This window comes from Acanthisitta chloris, unplaced genomic scaffold, assembly GCF_000695815.1.
Source record: "Acanthisitta chloris isolate BGI_N310 unplaced genomic scaffold, ASM69581v1 scaffold17325, whole genome shotgun sequence".
Taxonomy (NCBI): Eukaryota; Metazoa; Chordata; class Aves; order Passeriformes; family Acanthisittidae; genus Acanthisitta; species Acanthisitta chloris.
In genome coordinates this window covers 1-250 of record NW_008673307.1, presented here as the reverse complement: position 1 = coordinate 250, position 250 = coordinate 1, and positions in this window count along the sequence as shown.

The following is a 250-nucleotide window of genomic DNA, read 5'->3' as shown; positions in this document are numbered from 1 at the left end:
CGAAGTATTTAGGCTGGAGGAAGTCGCTGCCTCAACAGGTTTCCCCAGGGCCTGCGCGGGGTCGGGCTGGGCATGGCGATGGAACAGAATCCTGGAATCCTAGAGATGGGAGGGACCTTAAAGATCACCTCGTTCCAACCCCCAGCCCTGGGCAGGATGTTGGGATTCCCGGTCTGAGCCCCGAAGCGCTGGAAGCAGCGGCTCCAGGCAGGCAGCACCAGCACTGGCTATGCAGGAGAGTCCCAAATCC